The sequence below is a fragment of the Schistocerca cancellata genome, chromosome 8, assembly GCF_023864275.1.
Source record: "Schistocerca cancellata isolate TAMUIC-IGC-003103 chromosome 8, iqSchCanc2.1, whole genome shotgun sequence".
Lineage (NCBI taxonomy): Eukaryota > Metazoa > Arthropoda > Insecta > Orthoptera > Acrididae > Schistocerca > Schistocerca cancellata.
In genome coordinates, this window is record NC_064633.1 from 531187527 (window position 1) to 531209954 (window position 22428).

General features: G+C 45.5%; 1 protein-coding gene and 1 non-coding gene across 2 annotated transcripts in view; both read right to left on the reverse strand.

Annotated features, from left to right (window-relative positions):
• The window catches only part of LOC126095668 (feline leukemia virus subgroup C receptor-related protein 2-like), a 241436-nt gene that overhangs the window by 63208 nt on the left and 155800 nt on the right, over nucleotides 1–22428 (reverse strand). The window lies entirely within an intron of this gene.
• Trnat-cgu (transfer RNA threonine (anticodon CGU)) lies at nucleotides 8474–8548 on the reverse strand. Its single transcript has one exon. It is a non-coding gene; the product is annotated as a tRNA-Thr (tRNA).

A 22428-nucleotide genomic window follows, 5' to 3' on the forward strand; every position in this document is an offset into this window, starting at 1 on the left:
GATGGGAACAATGGCAGGAGGGTGTCCACAATGAGGAAATCAAAGAAAAACTGGGAATGAACTCTATAGATGTAGCAGTCAGGACGAACAGGCTTAGATGGTGGGGTCATGTTACACGCATGGGAGAAGCAAGGTTACCCAAGAGACTCATGGATTCAGCAGTAGAGGGTAGGAGGAGTCGGGGCAGACCGAGGAGAAGGTACCTGGATTCGGTTAAGAATGATTTTGAAGTAATAGGTTTAACATCAGAAGAGGCTCTAATGTTAGCACTGAATAGAGGATCATGGAGGAACTGTATAAGGGGGCTATGCTCCAGACTGAACGCTGAAAGGCATAATCAGTCTTAAATGATGATGATGATGATGGTTTGCGATCTGTTGTACATGTTTGCATGTGTAAGCATAAGAATGCGCTGAATAATGCAGAAAATAAATAACAATGTACATTAAATGTGTTTTACTTCGGAAACCATTCAGAATGGTCCATACGTCCATGTGACCACATGCCCCTCCATATCCGCATCCGGTGACGCCTATGGTTGAGGATGACCCGGCGGCCGGTCGGTTTCGTTGGGCCTTCTAAGGCCTGTTCGGACGGAGTTAAGCTAAGAGTAAGCACTTAGCTACAACATGCAAACTATACTAGATCCAGGTATCACATCTTCCACTTGAGCAAAATAATAGAAGGAAGTGAATGTTCCTTGAGAATGTAGATAATAATCAGTATAAAAGATACAATTACTTCATAAAAATTTTAGTACTATTAATTTCCTACAACTAAACTGACAACAGAACCTCTCGTCTAAGTCAGTACTGCTCCACCATTAGTAACCATTAATTATCGTTATCTTCCTACTGTAATTTACGGAGCAGTTGTTACCTAAACGTATTCATAGTCCTTCTGTCAAATCACCGTAACATTACTTGCTAAATTGTACTACTGCTTGCATCTTATCAACAAAACAGAAGCCGCGCGGTATTAGCCGAGCGGTCTGAGGCGCTGTAGTCATGAACTGTGCGGCTGGTCCCGGCAGAGGTTCGAGTCTTCCCTCGGGCATGGGTGTGTGTGTTTGTTTAGGTTAAGTAGTGTGTAAGCTTAGGGTCTGATGACCTTAGCGGTAAAGTCCCATAAGATTTCACATGCATTTTTTTGAACAAAACAGAGCCCCAGTATCAAGTAAAGTCAATCCCAGTAGTTAACATCCTGTATGAAGCTTGCTATTACTGGGCACAACTTTGCCTAATTAGGCTGGATACCATTTCCTTTTACGTAATTACAGTTTACGTGACTACTAATAGAACCTTTTTCGATTCCCGTTTGTTTTGCTACTGCTGCCTTTCAATAGAAATCTTTAGGGAAACAAAAGTAGTCATATATCATTCCATTACGCACGATCACCGCCAAAGTAGTATCCTTTCATATGAGTAACATTATCGGCACATTACTAATTTAAGAGTAGCAGGTAGTGTCATAAGATGATGAGGTCGTTACCGAAGGTTTCTCGAAGAAAATCCTTCACCTGGCAGGTGACATGTCCTACTAACCGGTCCCTTCTTTTTGTCAAGTTGTGCCACATACTCCTCTTCTCCCCAATTATATTCAATACTTCATCATTAGTTATGTGATCTACCCATCTAATGTTCAGCATTCTTCTGTAGCACCACATTTCAAAAGCTTCTATCCTCTTCTTGTCCAAACTATTTATCGTCCATGTTTCACTTCCATACATGGCTACAATTGACAGGAATGGGGGAAAGAAATACAGTAGAAGAAGAATGGGTAGCTTTGAGGGATGAAGTAGTGAAGGCAGCAGAGGATCAAGTAGGTAAAAAGACCAGGGCTCTTAGAAATCCTTGGGTAACAGAAGAAATATTGAATTTAATTGATGAAAGGAGAAAATATAAAAATGCAGTTAATGAAGCAGGCAAAAAGGAATACAAACGTCTCAAAAATGAGATCGACAGGAAGTGCAAAATGGCTAAGCAGGGATGACTAGAGGACAAATGTAAGGATGTAGAGGCTTATTTCACTAGGGGTAAGATAGATACTGCCTACAGGAAAATTAAAGAGACCTTTGGAGAAAAGAGAACCACTTGCATGAACATCAAGAGCTCAGATGGAAACCCAGTTCTAAGCAAAGAAGGGAAAGCAGAAAGGTGGAAGGAGTATATAGAGGGTCTATACAAGGGCGATGTACTTGAGAACAATATTATGGAAATGGAAGAGGATGTAGATGAAGATGAAATGGGAGATACGATACTGCGTGAAGAGTTTGACAGAGCACTGAAAGACCTGAGTCGAAACAAGGCCCCGGAGTAGACAACATTCCATTGGAACTACTGACGGCCTTGGGAGAGCCAGTCCTGACAAAACTCTACCATCTGGTGAGCAAGATGTATGAAACAGGCGAAAAACCCTCAGACTTCAAGAAGAATATAATAATTCCAATCCCAAAGAAAGCAGGTGTTGACAGATGTGAAAATTACCGAACAATCAGTTTAATAAGTCACAGTTGCAAAATACTAACACGAATTCTTTACAGACGAATGGAAAAGCTAGTAGAAGCTGACATCGGGGAAGATCAGTTTGGATTCCGTAGAAATACTGGAACACGTGAGGCAATACTGACCTTACGACTTATCTTAGAAGAAAGATTAAGAAAAGGCAAACCTACATTTCTAGCATTTGTAGACTTAGAGAAAGCTTTTGACAATGTTGACTAGAATACTCTCTTTCAAATTCTAAAGGTGGCACGGGTAAAATACAGGGAGCGAAAGGCTATTTACAATTTGTATAGAAACCAGATGGCAGTTATAAGAGTCGAGGGACATGAAAGGGAAGCAGTGGTTGGGAAGGGAGTAAGACAGGGTTGTAGCCTCTCCCCGATGTTATTCAATCTGTATATCGAGCAAGCAGTAAAGGAAACAAAAGAAAAATTCGGAGTAGGTATTAAAATCCATGGAGAAGAAATAATAACCTTGAGGTTTGCCGATGACATTGTAATTCTGTCAGAGACAGCAAAGGACCTGGAAGTGCAGTTGAACGGAATGGACAGTGTCTTGAAAGGAAGATATAAGATGAACATCAACAAAAGCGAAACGAGGATAATGGAATGTAGTCGAATTAAGTCGGGTGATGCTGAGGGAATTAGATTAGGAAATGAGACACTTAAAGTAGTAAAGGTTTTTTGCTATTTGGGGAGCAAAAAACCGATGATGATGGTCGAAGTAGAGAGGATATAAAATGTAGACTGGCAATGGCAAGGAAAGCGTTTCTGAAGAAGAGAAATTTGTTAACATCGAGTATAGATTTAAGTGTCAGGAAGTCATTTCTGAAAGAATTTGTATGGAATGTAGCCATGTATGGAAGTGAAACATGGACGGTGAATAGTTTGGACAAGAAGAGAATAGAAGCTTTCGAAATGTGGTGCTACAGAAGAATGCTGTAGATTAGATGGGTAGATCACATAACTAATGAGGAAGTATTGAATAGGATTGGGGAGAAGAGAAGTTTGTGGCACAACTTGACCAGAAGAAGGGATCGGTTAGTAGGACATGTTGTGAGGCATCAAGGGATCACCAATTTAGTATTGGAGGGCAGCGTGGAGGGTAAAAATCGTAGGGGGAGACCAAGAGATGAATACACTAAGCAGATTCAGAAGGATGTAGGTTGCAGTAGGTACTGGGAGATGAAGAAGCTTGCACAGGATAGAGTAGCATGGAGAGCTGCATCAAACCAGTCTCAGGACTGAAGACCACAACAACAACAACAACATGGCTACACTCCGTACAAATACTTTCAGAAACGACTTCCTGACACTTAAATCTATACTCGATGTTAACAAATTTCTCTTCTTCAGAAACGATTTCCTTGCCATTGCCAGTCTACATTTTATATCCTCTCTACATCAACCATCATCAGTTATTTTACTCCCTAAATAGTAAAACTCCTTTACTACTTTAAGTGTCTCATTTCCTAATCTAATTCTCTCAGCATCACCCGATTTAATTTGACTACATTCCATTATCGTCATTTTGCTTTTGTGATGTTCATCTTATATCCTCCTTTCAAGACACTGTCCATTCCGTTCAACTGCTCTTCCAAGTCCTTTGCTCTTTCTGACAGAATTACAATGTCATCGGCGAACCTCAAAGTTTTTATTTCTTCCCCATGGATTTTAATACCTAGTCCGAATTTTTCTTTTGTTTCCTTCACTGCTTGCTCAATATAAAGATTGAATAACATCGGGGAGAGGCTACAACCCTATCTCACTCCCTTCCCAACCACTGCTTCCCTTTCATGCCCCTCGACTCTTATAACTGCCATCTGGTTTCTGTACAAATTGTAAATAGCCTTTCGCTCCCTGTATTTTACCCGTGCCACCTTTAGAATTTGAAAGAGAGTATTCCAGTCAACATTGTCAAAAGCTTCCTCTAAGTCTACAAATGCTAGAAACGTAAGTTTGCCTTTCCTTCATCTTTCTTCTAAGATAAGTCGTAAGGTCAGTATTGCCTCACGTGTTCCAATATTTCTACGGAATCCAAACTGATCTTCCCGAGGTCGGCTTCTACTAGTTTTTCCATTCGTCTGTAAAGAATTCGCGTCAGTATTTTGCAGCTGTGACTTATTAAACTGATAGTTCGGTAATTTTCACATCTGTCAACACCTGCTTTCTTTGGGATTGGAATTATTATATTCTTCTTGAAGTCTGAGGGTATTTCGCCTGTCTCATACATCTTGCTCACCAGATGGTAGAGCTTTGTCAGGACTGGCTCTCCCATGGCTATCAGTAGTTCTAATGGGATGTTGTCTACTCCCGGGGCCTTGTTTCGACTTAGGTCTTTGAGTGCTCTGTCAAACTCTTCACGCAGTATCTTATCTCCCATTTCATCTTCATCTACATCCTCTTCCATTTCCATAAATTTGTCCTCAAGTACATCGCCCTTGTATAGACCCTCTATATACTCCTTCCACCTTTCTGTTTTCCCTTCTTTGCTTAGAACTGGGTTTCCATCTGAGCTCTTGATATTCATACAAGTGGCTCTCTTTTCTCCAAAGGTCTCTTTAATTTTCCTGTAGGCTGTATCTATATTACCCCTAGTGAGATAAGCCTCTACATCCTTACATTTGTCCTCTAGCCATGCCTGCTTAGCCATTTTGCACTTCCTGTCGATCTCATTTTTGAGACGTCTGTATTCCTTTTTGCCTGCTTCATTTACTGCATTTTTATATTTTCTCCTTTCGTTAATTAAGTTCAATATTTATTCTGTTACCCAAGGAGTTATACTAGCCCTCGTCTTCTTACCTACTTGATCGTCTGCTGCCTTCACTTCTTCATTCCTCAGAGCTACCCATTCGTCTTCTACTGTACTTCTTTCCCCCATTCCTGTCAATTGTTCCCTTATGCTGTCCCTGAAACTCTGTACAACCTCTGGTTTAGTCAGTTTATCCAGGTCCCATCTCCTTAAATTCACGCCTTTTTGCAGTTTCTTAAGTTTTAATCTACAGTTCACGACCAATAGATTGTGGTCAGAGTCCACATGTGCCCCTGGAAATGTCCTACAATTTGAAAGCTGGTTCCTACATCTCTGTCCTACCATTATATAACCTATCTGATACCTTTTAGTATCTCCAGGATTCTTCCATGTATACAACCTTCTTTTATGATTCTTGAACCAAGTGTTAGCTATGATTAAGTTACGCTCTGTGCAAAATTCTACCAGGTTGCTTCGTCTTTCATTTCTTAGCCCCAATCCATATTCACCTACTATGTTTCCTTCGCTCCCTTTTCCTACTCTCGAATTCCAGTCACCCATGACTATTAAATTTTCGTCTCCCTTCACTACCTGAATAATTTCTTTTATCTCATCATACATTTCATTGATTTCTTCATCATCTGCAGAGCTATTTGGCATATAAACTGTTACTACTGTAGTAGGCGTGGGCTTCGTGTCTATCTTGGCCACAATAAAGCGTTCACTATGCTGTTTGTAGTAGCTTCCCCGCACTCCTATTTTTTTATTCATTATTAATGCACAATGGACACGAATGGATGCAACTGATCAGACAGGATGCTTACGTACATATCACCTGTCAGAGTCGTATCTGCACGTATCAGGAGTCCAATATCACTCCAACTGCACATGCCCTACACCATTACATAATCAAAAAATGGCTCTTAGCACTATCGGACTTATCATCTGAGGTCATCAGTCCCCTAGACTTAGAACTACTTAAACCTAACTAACCTAAGGACATCACACACACCCATGCCCGGGGCAGGATTCGAACCTGCGACCGTAGCAGTCCCGCGGTTCCGGACTCCAAACTGACAACTGAGGCAGAGACTTGTTGTCTTATATAGGCGTTGCCGACGGCAGCGCCGTATTCTGACTGTTTACATATCTTTCTGTGTACGAATGCCTATACTACACTACTGGCCATTAAAATTTGCTACACCACGAAGATGACCTGCTACAGACGCGAAATTTAACCAACAGGAAGAAGATGCTGTGATATGCAAATGATTAGCTTTTCAGAGCATTCGCACAAGGCTAGCGCCGGTGGCGACACCTACAACGTGCTGACACGAGGAAAGTTTCCAACCGATTCCTAATACACAACAGCAGTTGACCGGCGTTGCCTCGTGAAACGTTGTTGTGATGCCTCGTGTAAGGAGGAGAAATGCGTACCATCACGTTTCCGACTTTGATAAAGAACGGATTGTAGCCTATCGCGATTGTCGTTTATCGTATCGCGACATTGCTACTCGTGTTTGTCGAGATCCAATGACTGTTAGCAGAATCTGGAATCGGTGGGTTCAGGAGCGTAATACGGAACGCCTTGCTTCATCCCAACGGCCTCGTATCGCTAGCAGTCGAGATGACAGGCATCTTATCCGCATGGCTGTAACGGATCGCGCAGCCACGTCTCGATCCCTGAGTCAACAGATGGGGACGTTTGCAATACAACAGCCATCTGCACGAACAGTTCGACGACGTTTGCTGCGGTTACCCTTGACGCCGCATCACAGACAGGAGTGCCTGCGATGGTGTACTCAACGACGAATCTGGATGCACGAATGGCAAAACGTAATTTTTTCGGATGAATCCAGGTTCTGTTTACAGCATCATGATGGTCGCATCCGTGTTTGGCGACGTCGCGGTGAACGCACATTGGAAGCGTGTATTCGTCATCACCATACTGGCGTATCACCCGGCGTGATGGTATGGGGTGCCATTGGTTACACGTGTCGGTCACTTCTTGTTGGCATTGACGGCACTTTGAACAGTGAACGTTACATTTTAGATGTGTTACGACCCGTGGCTCTACCCTTCATTCGATCCCTGCGAAACCCTACATTTCAGCAGGATAATGCACGACCGCATGTTGTAGGTCCTGTACGGGCCTTTCTGAATACAGAAAATGTTGGACTGCTGCCCTGGCCAGCACGTTCTCCAGATCTCTCACCAATTGATAACGTCTGGTCAATGGTGGCGAGCAACTGGCTCGTCACAATACGCCAGTCACTACTGTTGATGAACTGTGGTATCGTGTTGAAGCTGCATGGGCAGCTGTACCTGTACACGTCATCCAAACTCTGTTTGAGTCAATGCCCAGGCGTATCAAGGCCGTTGTTACGGCCAGAACTGGTTGTTCTGGGTACTGATTTCTCAGGATCTATGCACCCAAATCGCGTGAAAATGTAATCACATGTCAGTTCTAGTATAATATATTGTCCAATGAATACCCGTTTATCATCTGCATTTCTTCTTGGTGCAGCAATTTTAATGGCCAGTAGTGTAGTTTCTTTGGCGCTTCAGTGTATACTGTACGTGAATTACAGATATTTTACGTGACCTTTGTAGGCGACGGAGACTTTAAAAGCAACTTTTTATCGCGATTTTTTCCTGCTGCGGTGGCTGCATGCAGGTAGTTCTCGTCGCGGTAACTGCGCAACTTGCAAACGATGAGCGCCGACCGGCGACTAATATACACCGGTCCACAGGTGCGCTCGCTGGATTACGCTGGAGCCGCGGGTCCGACGCTCGTGGCTGCCAAATCGATGGCGCTCTTTGCGTCGCTGCGCAGCTATTAGGCGGCACGCGGGCACAGCGCCAGGCCGGCGTCCCGACGCTACGCGACGCTACGTGGCGTAGCGCGGGGAGGCCCGCCCACGCACGCGGGCCCGCGTGGTGAGGGCGTGGGGGCGGAGGGGCTGCGTGCGCAGCCGCCAGCTGTGACGCTTAAAGGGGAAACGGCGTCGCGGCAGAGCAATCGCCGAGGTCCGTATGGAACTGCCGTAGAGAGCGTGGCGTAACAACACTACACACGCGTGTCCAGGGTGTTAAAAATGGTAGAAGTGCTAGTATGTACCTAACAAGAGAAAAAAAAATGTCCAGTGTACACTGGCTGTAAAATGCGTACCTTCAGAGCTAAAAACAATTGAAACTTTCTGACAGATTAAAACTGTGTACCAGGCCGAGACTCGAACTCGGGACCTTTGCCTTACGCGGGCAAGTGCTCTACCAACTGAGCTACCCAAGCACGACTCCCCCGTCCTCAAAGCCTCACTTCTACCAGTACCTCGTCTCCTACCTTCCAAACTTTACAGAAGCTCTCCTTCGAACCTTGCAGAACTAGCACTCCTAAAAGAAAGGATATTGCGGAGACATGGCTTAGCCACAACCTTGGGGTTGTTTCCAGAATAAGATTTTCACTCTGCAGCGGAGTGTGCGCTGATATGAAACTTCCTGACAGATTAAAACTGTGTGCCAGGCCGAGACTCGAACTCGGGACCTTTGCCTTTCGCGGGCAAGTGCTCTACCAACTGGAAACAACCGCCAGGCTGTGGCTAAGCCCAGTCTCCGCAATCTCCTTTCTTTCAGGAGAGCTAGTTCTGCAAGGTTCGCAGGAGAGCTTCTGTAAAGTTTGGAAGGTAGGAGACGAGGTACTGGTAGAAGTGAGGCTGTGAGGACGGGGCGTGAATCGTGCTTGGGTAGCTCAGTTGGTAGAGCACTTGCCCGCGAAAGGCAAAGGTCCCGAGTTCGAGTCTCGGTTGGCACACAGTTTTAATCTGTCAGGAAGTTTCATATCAGCGCACACTCCGCTGCAGAGTGAAAATCGCATTGCCGGCCGGTGTGGCCGAGCGGTTCTAGGCGCTTCAGTCTGGAACCGCGCGACCGCTACGGTCGCAGGTTCGAATCCTGCTTCGGGCATGGATGTGTGTGGTGTCCTTAGGTTAGTTAGGTTTAAGTAGTTTTAAGTTCTAGGGGACTGATGACCTCAGATGTTAAGTCCCATAGTGCTCAGAGCCATTTGAAAATCGCATTCTAAAAACAATTGTTCATCCTCGCTACTGTGAAATGTATATCTTCTGCTGCACGGTTTTTGTTATTATGAACGGCCTACAGAATAGGGATGGCAGTTATTTACGAAACAACTGTTATCCGACTATGTCGGTTTTTTGCCGCACCAGTTTAATCTGACTGTTAAAGCCGCTCAAAATTACCCGTTTCTGAAGAAACCGATTTGTTGGTTTATACTCCTATTATTTTCTGTAATAAACTTAGAAATCGAATAGAGATTGAATGTTTTTGACTGACTTTGAAGATACACAGACCCAAAATATTAAATTAAATAGGCAAATAAAAGATAACTTAGTTTTTCCACCGTTCGCTACTTTTATCGAAAAGAGGGAAGTGGTTGAATACTACGAAAGTCACCCTATTCTATTGGTTCTAATATTTTAAAACTCTGCTCAAAACTCATGTTGTAATCGGGGCCATACTACTATTTGAGCATTACGAATGGCCAGTGCTTTATGGGGGAAAAGTGAGGTTGAAGAACTCCTTCTTTCGTGTTAATTTGTCCGTTTTCAAGGGCTACAAGCAAACAGAAGTATGTTATGTAAGCACAGGCACCAGGACAGATGCTTTCTGTTTTTATTGTCTACTATGAATTAATTCTTGTTAAATTTTCAGTTTGTTATTGTTACCGTGATTTCCTTTCTGTTATTACTCGTATTTCACAGAAATGGCAGAAAAATCTGTAATCTTCTACAGCAAATAAAGCACTGTACTTGATTGCAACGTCACTTTCATCAATACAAGAGATGTCCGGCGGCGACAGCGAGAAACTCCCGCATAGACCAGGTAGGGGGAAGTCATGTGCAGTGCCCATACACGTGTGCCTTAGCCACGAGGCAGGGTACTAGGCTCATCAATGTCTGTGCAATGCTGTACCACTTCTTATGACATGTGTTTGTTGCTTGTTTCTGCCGGTATTGTTATTAAAATAGCACTGATCGCTTTTCCCATTTTCTATAATGACGCAATATTTCAAAGCAATGCAAATTTTACAAACGAAAGTTACTCCTTTTTTTTAAAAAAAAAGTTTAGGCTATTTGAAAACGAACAATTTTAGCAACGTTGCTACAGTTAAGTGATATTTTGGATTTTTACTCGGTTATTAGCAGAAATAAAAAAACACCTGTTATAACCAACCGAGGCCAAGCAAATACCGAAAAATTCTGATTATTCAGAAGCAAATTACCGTTATCGGTTTTAACTGGTTGGTTTTCCACCATGCCTACTACAGAACGCAGTAAAGAGATGAGGACGCATTCCTCCGTTATTGGCTCTGAGCACTATGGGACTTACCTTCTGAGGTCATCAGTCCCCTAGACTTAGAGCTACTTAAACCTAACTAACCTAAGGACATCACACACATCCATGCCCGAGGCAGGATTCGAACCTGCGACGTAGCGGTCGCGCGGTTCCAGACTGTAGTGCCTAAAACCTCTCGGACACCCCGGCCGGCCCTCCGTTATTGTCCATGGATATAGCCTGTAATGATCATCTGTCAGCGTTGTTACGGCAAATCATATTCACGCTTCTGAGTAAATGCAGCTCATCCGTTAGTTCTAATCGAACTAAGTTGTGTTCTGATAAGTTTGCGAAATGCTTTTACTTTATAGGTTTATCTTTGCAATTATCAGCGTAACAGACCCCTATTATACCACACGGGAAATGGCGACTGGAAACATGCGCCGAGCCCGTGTCCTGTGTGCTCAAAAATATTCAGGACGTAGGGTACCGTCTGGATAGTTATTCAGCCGACTTTTCCAGCGAGTAGCAGACTCTGGGTCCGTACCTCCAACAACGGTGCGTTGTGTCAGACCTCACACCATTCGGACTCCTGTTATGGAGGGCCAATATTGGAACGACTGGAATGTGATCCTGGAACTGGAGTACGCAGAGTTTGGGCGTCAGTCATCCACTATACATAACGTGTACGGCGTGTCCAAGCCCTTCAGCCAGAAGAACAGCCTGCCGGAATGCACTTCTGCTAATGGCTGTTGCAAGGATGTGGTGTCGATCTTCTTTTAATAACAAAGATAATGTTCACACACGAGGCCGCTTTCATGCGACATGGGATTGTCAGTTTTCATAAGCAACATGTGCGGGTTTATGCAAATCCACACGTAGTTGACGAACCAAAAGGATTAGCATCGATTTTCAATCATTGTATGGGCAAGCATTATAGACGATAAACTAATAGCACCTTAGGCATTACGAAAGAGGTTGACTGGTACAAGATATTGTCAGTTACGATGAAACGAGTAGTTTGTTCTGCTACAGCAGATGTCATTCCAACAGCCGCTGGGGATGTACTTCATGCACGATGGCTGACCAGACCAATTTCTCTGGAATGTCCAAGAAAACCTCACACATACTTTTAATGAACAGGTGCAGTGCCTTGGCCAGCTCATTTCCCCTTGGATTTATGGTTTTGGACACTTGAAATCTTCGATGTATGCACTTGATAAAGAAAAGACCTCCGGTCCAGATAGTATACAAGTGGGTTTTCTTTCAGAGTATGCTGATACAGTAGGTGCATAGTTAGCAATCTTATACAACCGCTCGCTCGACGAAAGATCCGTATCTAAAGACTGGAAAGTCGCACTGGTCACACCATCACTCAAGAAAAGCAGTAGGAGTAATCCACTGAATTACAGACCCATACCGCTAACGTCGATTTGGAGTAGGATTTGGAAACATATACTGTGTTCGAACATTACGAGTTACATCGAAGATAACGATTTATTGACAAATAGCCAATATGGATTCAGAAAATATTGTTCTTGACATACACAGCTACCTCTTTATTCACATTAAGTAATGAGTGCTATCGACAGGGGATCTCAAATTGATTCCATATTTTTAGATTTCCAGAAGGTTTTTGACACCGTTCCACACAAGCGACTCCTAATCGGATTGCGTGCCTGCGTAATATCGTCTCAGTTGGGCGAACAGACCCGCGATTTCCTGACAGAAAGGTTGCAGTTCGTAGTAACTGACAAAAATTAGTTGAGTAAAACAGACCTGGAGTTCCCAAACGAAGTCTTATAGGCCTTCAGCTGTTCCTGACCCATATAAACGATGTACGAGACAATCTGAGAAGCCCTCTTAGATCCTTTGCACATGATGCTGTCGTTTACCGTCTCGTAAACTCATCTGATGATCAAAACCAATTGCAAAATGATTCATACAATATATTAGTATGGTACGAGAAGTGGGAATTGAGGCTAAATAATGGAAAGTGTAAAGTTATCCACAAGAGTACTAAAAGAAATCCATTAAATGTCGGTTGCAGCTTAAATCATAAAGTTCATCTAAATGCTTAGGGATTACAACTGTAAATAACTTAAATTGGACCGATCACATAGATAATTTTGTGGGGAAGACAAACCTAAGACTGCGTTCGCAGAACACTCAGAAGATGGAACAGTTGTACTAAAGAGACTGCTTACACTATTCTTGTCGTCCCTCTTTTGGAGTAATGATTGACGGTGTGGGATCCTTACCAGATAGGATTAACGGAGTACATCGAGAAAGTTCAAAGAATGGCAACACGTTTTGTATTATCGAGAAATAGGGGAGAGAGTGTCACGTAGACGATACAGGATTTGGTGTGGCCATTTTTAAACAATGGCGCTTTTCGTCGTAGCAGGCCCTTGTCATGAAATTTCAATCGCCAACATTCTCCCCTAAATGCGATGGTTGGTTGGTTGGTTGGTTTGAGGTATGAACGGACCAAACTACAGGGTCATCAGTCCCTTTTTCCTGATGAAAACAGTGCTCAGAGTAAAACAACACCCAAAGTGCGTTTGGGAAAGGAAATGGAATGCGGGACCACACCTCAAAAGAAAACGAATGGAACGAACAAACAACGGGGAAAACGTATGCCACAAGAAAAAGGAGAAGAAGGTATTAAAACCATAGAGCTGGCTGATCACAAGAATAAAAGAGGATGAGCCAGCCACTCTGCAACACAATAAAATGTCCAACCCAGAAGACAAGGCACCATGAACACTTTAAGGGAAAGGGCGAACACTAGGACAAACAAATGCAAAGAAAGGGCGACAGAGAGTTAAAATGGAGGGAGGGTGGAGGCCTCTGAGAGAAGGCCAAATGTCCACCCTTACATGGTACGATAAAAATCCCCCTCACCAATAAAACGTAAAACTAACGCTGCTGTTGAGGCATTGGCGCCCAACACCGAAGTTAGGGTGCTGGGAAAGTTGAAGTCCGCTGCAGAGTGGCTAAAAGTGGGCAGTCCAGCAAGAGGTGGATAACCATCATTTGTGAGCCACAGCGACACCGAGGTCGGTCCTCACAACAGAGGAGGTAACCGTGTGTTATCCACGTTTGGACAATGCAGAGCTGGCAGAGAACCACAGAGTCCCTGTGAGAGGGCCACATGGAGGACTTCAAATGGCTCTGAGCACTATGGGACTTAACATCTGCGGTCATCAATTCCCTAGAACGTAGAACTACTTAAACCTAACTAACCTAAGGACATCACACACATCCATGCCCGAGGCAGGATTCGAACCTGCGACCGTAGCAGTGGAGGACTTCCACACATTCATAGTCTCCTTAATGGCACGCAGCTTTTTGTGTGTACTGAGATTATGCTATTCTGTCTCCCAAAGCTGAAAAACCTTGCGGCGTATTAACGATCGCAGGTCAGTTACAGGGATGCCGATCTCCAGAAGCGGTTTCCATGTAGCCTGTTCGGCCAGCCTGTCGGGAAGTTCATTTCCTGGGATTCCGACGTGGCCTGGGGTAAACACAAACACCACAGAACGACTGGGCAGTTCTAGGGCATAGATGGACTCCTGGATGTTTGCTACCGAAGGATGGCGGGGGTAGCACTGGCCGATAGCTTGTAGGGTGCTCAAGGGGTCAGGACAGGCAAGAAACGACTCGCCAGGGCATGAGCGGATGAGCTCAAGAGCTCGAGAAATGGCCACCAGCTCTGCAGCCATCTGGCAAGGAGTGCTGTTCAACATGTCCTCCATGAACATACGCGAAGCCATCGAGCCATCGGTGTAAACCACTTCATGGCCCCGGTACAAGTCAAGAATGGAGAGGAAGTGGAGAGATGCGGCGGTAACTGAGTCCTTAGGGCCATTCTAAAGGTCCAGGCGAAGCTTCGGCCTAGGTGTACACCATGGAGGTGTACGTGAATAGACTTCGAGTATAGGTGGTAAAGGCAAGGACTCCACTTCAGACAGAAGAAATCGGACACGAACCGCAATCTTGAGTCGTGATCTGGGCCGCCGATGTGGTAGATAAACTGCCATGGGTGGGAAAAGAAGATGGTAATTTGGATACTCAGGCAAACTACGAATGCGTACAACGTAACTGGCCAGCAGTTGTGCACGCCTGACCTTCAATGTAGGGACTCCAGCCTCCACCAGGACGCTCGTCACCGGACTCGTCCTAAAAGCTCTCACTGCCATTCGAATGCCACAGTAGTGCACTGAGTCGAGTGAACGCAACGTCGAGGGCGCCGCCGAACCATAAACCAGAGTCCCATAGTCAAGGCGGGATTGAACAAGGGCTCTGTAGAGCTGCAACAGCGTAGAGCGATCTGCACCCCAGTTGGTGTTGCTCAGGCAGCGGAGGGCATTGAAGTGTGTGAAATATGTGAAATCTTATGGGACTCAACTGCTAAGGTCATCAGTCCCTAAGCTTACACACTACTTAACCTAAATTATCCTAAGGACAAACACACACACACTCATACCCGAAGGAAGACTCGAACCTCTCCTGGGACCAGGCATTGAAGTGCTGCCAGCACTTACGCTTAAGCCGACGAAAGTGAGGAAGCCAAGTCAATCAGGCGTCGAAAACCAGTCCTAAGAATCGAAATGTCTCCACTACAGTGAGTGGATCATCATTAAGATTAAGTTATGATTCTGGATGAACGGTACCTCGCCGACAGATGTGCATGACATACGACTTTGCAGCTGAAAACTGGAAGCAGTGGGACAGAGCCCGTGACTGCGCCTTGCGGATGGCTCCCTATAGCTGCCGCTCAGCAACACCAGTACTGGTGGAGCAGTACGAGATGCAGAAGTCGTCTCCATACAGAGAAGGTGAGACGGACGGCCCTACAGCTGCTGCTAGAATGTTAATGGCCACTAAAAATAGAAATACACTCAATACAGAGCCCTGCAGGTCCCCATTCTCCTGGATATGGGGGGAACTATGGGAGGCACCAACTTGGTAAATACGGAGTGACAGGAAGGTTTTGATAAAAATCGGGAGCAGGCCCCAGAGACCCCACTTATATAATGTCGCCAGGTCGTGTCGTAAGATTTCTGTAAATCAAAAAAGACAGCAATGAGGTGCTGGTGTCTGGAAAAGGCTGTTCGGATGGCAGACTTGAAGGACACGAGACTATCAGTGGTAGAGCGACCCTGGCGGAATTTGCCTGGTATGGAGCCAGTAGGCCACATGACTCCAGGACCCAACCCAACTGCTGACACACCGTAAACAAAGAACGTTGGTGAGGCTGATGGGTCGATAGCTGTCCACATGGTGCTCTCCCGCCATTGCAATGGAAAGACGCCATCGCACCACATCCAGGTGAAGATGAAGAGGAGATTCGCTTGTAGTCGGACGAGAGATGTTTATCATCTGACTGTGGATCCGATCCGGCCTAGGAGCTGTGTTGGGACAATGTGCAAGGGCGCTGAGGAGCTCTAAACCTGTAAATGGGGCGTTATAGGTTTCACTGTGGCATGTAGTGAACGAGAGGACGTTCCTTTCCATTCACCATTTGAGGGTGCGAAAGGCTGGGGGGTAATTATCCGATGCAGGGGCTCGAGAATAGTTTTCAGCAAAGTGCACGGCAATCGTGTTTGCGTCACTAGATAACACATCATTGATGTTAATGCCAGGGACACCTGTTGGGGTCTGGTAACCAAAAACACGTCTGATCTTCGTCCAGACTTGAGAAGGTGACGTATGGCACCTAACGGTCGAGAAGTACCTCTCCCAACACTCCTGTATCCGTCTTTCTATAAGCTGGCGAACGCGGACACAGAGCCATTTAAAAGCTATCAGGTTATCCAGGGAAGGGTGCCGCTTATGTCGCTGTAGAGCCCACCTACGCTCTTTAATGGCGATAGCAATTTCGGCGACCACCAAGGTACTGTCTTTCGCTGGGTGCACTCTCAGGAAGAAAGGATCGCGTTTTCCGCCGCAGAAACTATCGTTGTAGTGACCTACTCAACCACCACATCAATGGACCCATATGGGGGAGACTCGACCGTGACAGCAGTGGTGAAGGCTTCCCAATCTGCCTTGGTTAAAGCTCATCTCGGTAAGCAGCCGTGGGCGTGACGCCAGGGGAGTGACAGGAAGATGGGGAAGTAGTCACTACCACCCAAGTCGTCATGTGCTTTGCAGTGGATAGATGGGAGAAGGCCAGGACTGCAAACAGAGAGATCAATGGCTGAATATGCGCCATGTGCCACACTGAAATGTGTGGGGGCACCTGTATTGAGGAGGCAAAGGTCAAGGTGAGTGAGTAGGTCCTCAACATCTTTGCCATGGCCATTGACCTTGGCTCCACCTGACAAAGGGTTATAGGTGTTAAAATCACCCAGAGGGAGAAAAGGTGGGGGGAGTTGTGAAATGAGTGCAGCCAAAACATGGGGTGGTGCTTCACCATCTGGATGGAGGTAGATGTTACAGATGGTAATTTCCTGTGTTGTCCTCACCCTCACAACCACAGCTTCTGAAGGTGTATGAAGAGGCTCATGTTCGCTACAGACAGATGTAAGGCCGAAAATACATACTCCACCTGACAGTCTGTCATAGGCAGGATGGTTTTTGCAGTACCCTCCAATAGCAACGAAGGGTAGGGCTCTGCATTGTCGGAAACCAGGTCTCTTGAAGGACAATGCAAAAAGCTGGGATACTGCTTAAAAGTTGGTATAACTCAGCCAGGTGGAAGAAAAAACCGCCGCAGTTCCACTGGAAAATGACGCTTTCTGTCATCTGGGGATACATGGAGTGACCAAGGAGGCAAATTAGGCCGCAGTATAACCTGTCGCCACTGGTTGAGTGTTGGCATCCAGTAACATGGCATCCGAGGTGTCAGCAAGGTCCAGGTCATCAGGGCTTCCCAGAATCTCCACCTCATCCTCAGACACAGAGTCGTGGGGGAGTACTGGTGTATGGGACACTGGAAGCTCCCGTTTCTTAGTGGACTTCTTTGAAATTTTGCCCTCTCGCTTCTCCTTAGGGGTTTACTAGGAGGGCTTCTCGGAAGTCGCTACAGCGACAGAGGAAGATCTTGAAACCCTTTTACCAGCAGCCAGTGGGTCTTTTCACCACTGGCTTTTGTCCACTGGACCACTGGGGGGAAGGGGGGGGGGGGACCATGGAAGGTAGAGTCCCAAGGGACCTCTTCTGCGTAAGAGGAGGGGGCCATTGCTTCTCTGGCTGGGGGGGGGGGGGGAGGGGGCCGACGTCCCTAGCATTTTGGGGGTGCGATGTTCCCAAAGTAGAAGCTATGGGTGCAACGGAAGAAGACGTGCCCCCAGCCGAGAGAGGGGAGGAAGGTAGCTGGCCCTGAGAGCCCACTGGAGTAACCTGAGATTATGGGTGTAACGGCGTCATCGATGGCGACGCCATCATGGCGGCAGCATAAGAAGATAGCATGGGAACAGGGTTAAGTCTTTCATACAGGGTGGCGCACGAAATGTGTTACCAACTGTTTCTTTCACAATTTACGACGCACATTAGATATACCGCTGGGATCTCTACAGCAGTACCAGCAGAGCTTGGAAAAACAAAAGAGTTACGAAATGACGTGTAATTCATGATACTGCCGCTAGGAGACTAGTAAGCAGCAATGGCTGACAATGGAAGACTGACGACATAGCAACGATCGGTAATTATGTTACTTTTTCATGAAACGAAAAGCCTTGTTTTGACTCAGAGGCGTTTTCGACAATAGTTTAACACATGATGGGTCCCTTGCCAGAATACCATCCACAGGCTGTACGATAAATTTGTACAGGAAGGAACAGTATTGGAAGCGAAGCGGCCTCGGCCTAAGCCTGTTTGTTTGCCGGAGAATATTGAAGCGGTACGAGTTGCTGTACAGAGAAGTCCCGGGAAATCGTGAAGAAAGGCAGCAGTGCAACTGGGAATATCCAGACGCTCCGTTCAACGCATTCTTAAAAGTGACCTCCATATGTACCCATACAAGAAGACCTGTGCACAGAAGCTCACTGAAGAACACAAGCAGCAGAGACTTCTGTTTACTCAGTGGGCGGAGGATAGGGAAGTAACACTCAACAAAGTTTGGTTTTCAGACGAGGCGTCTTTTCATTTAGACGGTGCGGTTAACAAACAAAATGTACGCTTTTGGGCCACTGAAAATCCACAAGTGCTTCATGAGCGACAACATTATGCTCCGAGGATTACAGCGTGGGCAGCAATTTCCAGTCACGGACTTATTGGACCCTTTTTCTTTGAAGAAACTGTGAACAGCGAGCGTTATTTGAGCATGCTTCGCAATAGCTTCATTCCACAGCTTTTTGCTCCCTCCTTGCCCTTCTACAAGCAGTGGTTCATGCAAGATGGAGCAAGGCCACATACTGCAAACACTGTGTTGGAGGTTTTACACGAGCATTTCGACATGCGGATCATTTCACTCAGGTTTCCAGGTCGCTTCAATGACGGACAAAATTGGCCCCCCTCCCAATAGTCCAGACCTCAATCCATGTGACTTTTTCTTTGGGGGTACATAAAGGAAAAAATTTTCCCGAAACGTCCACGTGATTTAATGGAGCTCAGAAGACTTATTCTTCAAGCTTGCAGTGAAATTACGGAAGACATGTGCCGTAGGATAATCACTAAATTCAATGTTCGTTTGAAGGAAGTTAGGAAACGAAATGGTGGACATATTAAGCATGTGCTGAGTTAGAACAAATCTCCATGGACGGCTCTTGATTGTAGTATATGTTCTTTCAGATTGTATTGACAAAGTTTATATTCAAAAACAAAATGGTAACACATTTCGTGCGCCACCCTGTATTTGATTTTAGCCTCATGCCGGCTGCTGTGGCCGAGCGATTCTAGGCGCTTCAGTCTGAAACAATGCTGCTGCTACGGTCGCAGGTTCGAATCCTGCCTCGGGCATGGATGTGTGTGATGTCCTTCGGTTAGTTAGGTTTAAGTGGTTCTAAGTCTAGGGGACTGATGACCTCAGATGTTAAGTCCCACAGTGCTCAGAGCCATTTAAACCATTTTTTTTAGCCTCATGGTAAGACAGCCTGCCCAGACTCTTTTACTCCATAATTTTCTGCTCCTTTTGGAGTACTGGGCAGTCTGGCGAGCAGGGGGAGTGATTCTGTCCACGGTTCACACGGGTGGGAGGAGGCACACAGGGACTATTTGGATGCAGCGAACGTCCGCAGTCTCTACATGTGGCGCTGGAAGGGCACCAGGAAGACATGTGCCCAAATATCCAGCATTTAAAGCACAGAATAGGGGGAGGGACATAGGGTTTGACATCACATCAGTACACCATCATCTAGACCTTTTCAAGTAATGAATCACCCTCAAAGGCCAAGATGAAGGCACCGGTGGCAACCCTATTGTCTTTGGCTTCCCTGTGAAAGTGCCGGACGAAATGAACACCCTACCATTTTAAATTGGCACGTAGCTCGTCATCGGACTGTAACAGGTGGTCGCGATGGGAAATAATTCTCTGGACCATATTGAGGCTTTTGTGGGGAGTTACCGAAACAGGAATATCACCCAGCTTGTCACAGGCGAGTAATGCTCGTGACTGCGTTGAGGATGGTGTCTGAATCAGAACCGACCCATTTCGCATTTTGGACAGCGCTGTCACTTCTTCAAACTTATCCTCCAGGTACTCAACAAAAAACAGTCTTCGTTTCCAGAAAGGAGTACCGAATACGGATCCTGTCTCTCTGAAGCCCTACGTTCCTCCCAAGGTGTTGATAGAGAGGGGAACGATTTAGGGTCATACCTGTTAGCATTGAAATCAACCTTTCCTTTCTTAGAGACTGCTGGGGCCATTCGATCCCCAGCAAAAGATGACCTACTCTGCTTCATTGCGGGTCATCCGCCCTGATACCACCCACTCCGATCAGGGGCGTCGCCCAGCCACAGCAAAGGCCACCTGGCGTGATGGCCGCTGCCGGGAGTCCTGATGCCCCAGGAAGACAGGTATCTACTCCTCGGTATACGTGGTGAGTGTACAGGTCAGCCATCAGCAGTGCGATCCCTGTGTTGTCAGGGGGCTACCAACAAATGGGTACATGACGGCCCCACCACAACGGACTGGCTACCGTGCTGGATATTGGGCGCAGAGAAATCCAGTAATGTCATGGGGCGAAAGAGGACAGGAGACAACGAAAGAAGATGACGTACCCCGGAAAGTGACCTCGCCCAAATAGTTGAACCGCAGGTGAAGATGCAAAGCCATGACGAGAAGAGGTTCAGGAAATCGAATCTCATAGCACTATGGATAACTGGGGACCACGTAAGGCGACCTTCCCCACTGGGGCCGCACTTCTGTAAGAATTTGGAAAGAGATAGATCAAACCATAAAATGGAACCTGAACTTACAAGGCCGAAAAGTGTGATACACCTTTTAGTCGCCTCTCACGACAGGCAGGAATTCATTGGTGCTATTCTAACCCCCGGACCCGCAGGAGGGGGGGGGGGGGGGTCTGAATGCGAAAATATATTGTTGGCGCCCACCTACATAGGCAGATGCGATCATTGTAATAAAATAAGAGAGCTCGCACGGAAAAATTTAAGTGTTCTCCTTTCCCACGCGCTGTTCAAGAATGGAGCGGCAGAGAAACGGCTTGAAGGTAGTTCGATAAACCTTCTGCCAGGCACTTAATAGTCAACTGAAGAGTAACAATGTAGATGTAGATGAAGAAGCCCCATTAATAATGTACAATCACTACAAGAAAGCGTCGTAAATGTCCGGCAGTGCATCGGTAGCCATTCTGGAGTTTTTTAGAGAGTGCGTGATTCTCTAAGACGTCAGACAGAAGCATAGCTTGTTATGAATGGATACCGTGTCGAACACCTTCCTTACTGATGGCTCGCAAGTACAGGTCACATGTACTAACAAACAGATTACTTTAGAAGTTATGATGTTTCACAGGAACAAAATAATGTTTCATCATTTGTTTACTGCACTCTGTAGATCGTTCTAATAGCAAAGAGCTTGCAGTAGAAGGGATGTTTTTCGCCAAACCGAAGACAAACAAGTGCTCGTAGCTGTTGAGGTAAGGGTTTTAAATCCCATATTTACCGGTCATTCTTCTCTTGTTCGGATCCATACTGCCCTCTATCGAAGTAATGGAAATTTTTTAACACCCTGTGTACCTTCCGTGTGCATCCTTGTTAACTGTACCGGTTGTCTGCATGTAATGACACGAATTTTGTTTATTAGTATACAGCAATGTTATTCCCTTCGAAATAATCCCTATTAAGTGTTATACACTTATGACAGCGCTGTCTCCAATTCCTGAAACAGTGCTGGCACTTTTTTGAGATATCTTTTAGCTCTCTCAGTGATGCGTTTTTAATCTCACTTATGCTTGTACAAAGATGGTCCTAAAAGATTTCCATTACTTTTCGAAACGGAAAAAGTCGCACAGGGCCATGCCTGTCGAATGTCGAGGCTGCAGCATCATTACAGTATTGATTTTGGCCACAAATTCACGAAGAAGCAATGAAGTGTGGTGAGTAGGTCTATTATTTTTCTGTAAAAACCATGAATTGTTTCGCAACGAATTCGGGTCTATTTTCCGCATTGCTTCACGCAGACTGTATTATTTATTTATTTATTTATTTTGACTTTGGGCAGCAAAGACCATACAGCCAACAATCTATATACAAGTTCCGTATTAACAGAATTGTAATTTACGCAGTTGAATGATAAATAGATTTCGATGGATAAATATAAGTCCTAAAATACATAAAAGACTAACACCAAGCAGCCAGCAGTAGTTACCACAGTACCAAGTTAACACCAGCGCAATTTTCACAGAAGGGAAAT